This window comes from Acanthisitta chloris, unplaced genomic scaffold, assembly GCF_000695815.1.
Source record: "Acanthisitta chloris isolate BGI_N310 unplaced genomic scaffold, ASM69581v1 scaffold10734, whole genome shotgun sequence".
Classification (NCBI taxonomy): Eukaryota; Metazoa; Chordata; class Aves; order Passeriformes; family Acanthisittidae; genus Acanthisitta; species Acanthisitta chloris.
The window spans coordinates 1-264 of NW_008667640.1; positions in this window are offsets into that span (position 1 = coordinate 1).

A 264-nucleotide genomic window follows, 5' to 3' on the forward strand; every position below is an offset into this window, starting at 1 on the left:
CAAACGGCTCTGCCTCTCCCCCATCCCTTCCCGAGCATCCTCCAGCCCGGCCCGCATCCCCCCGCGCCTGCCGCCCCCTCCAGCCCGCACTTGTTGCTGTGCTGGCGCCTGGTTTAGGGCGGATTTATTGCGGGGGGAAGGTGGGTTTGGAGGGGGTGGAGGTGGCTCGGCTCCAGAGGCTAAGGGGAAGCTGAGCCCTCCCTTTTTTCCCTTCGCAGTGCCCTCTCCCGCCGCCCCGCAGCTCCCGGCCCGCGTGCATCTCAC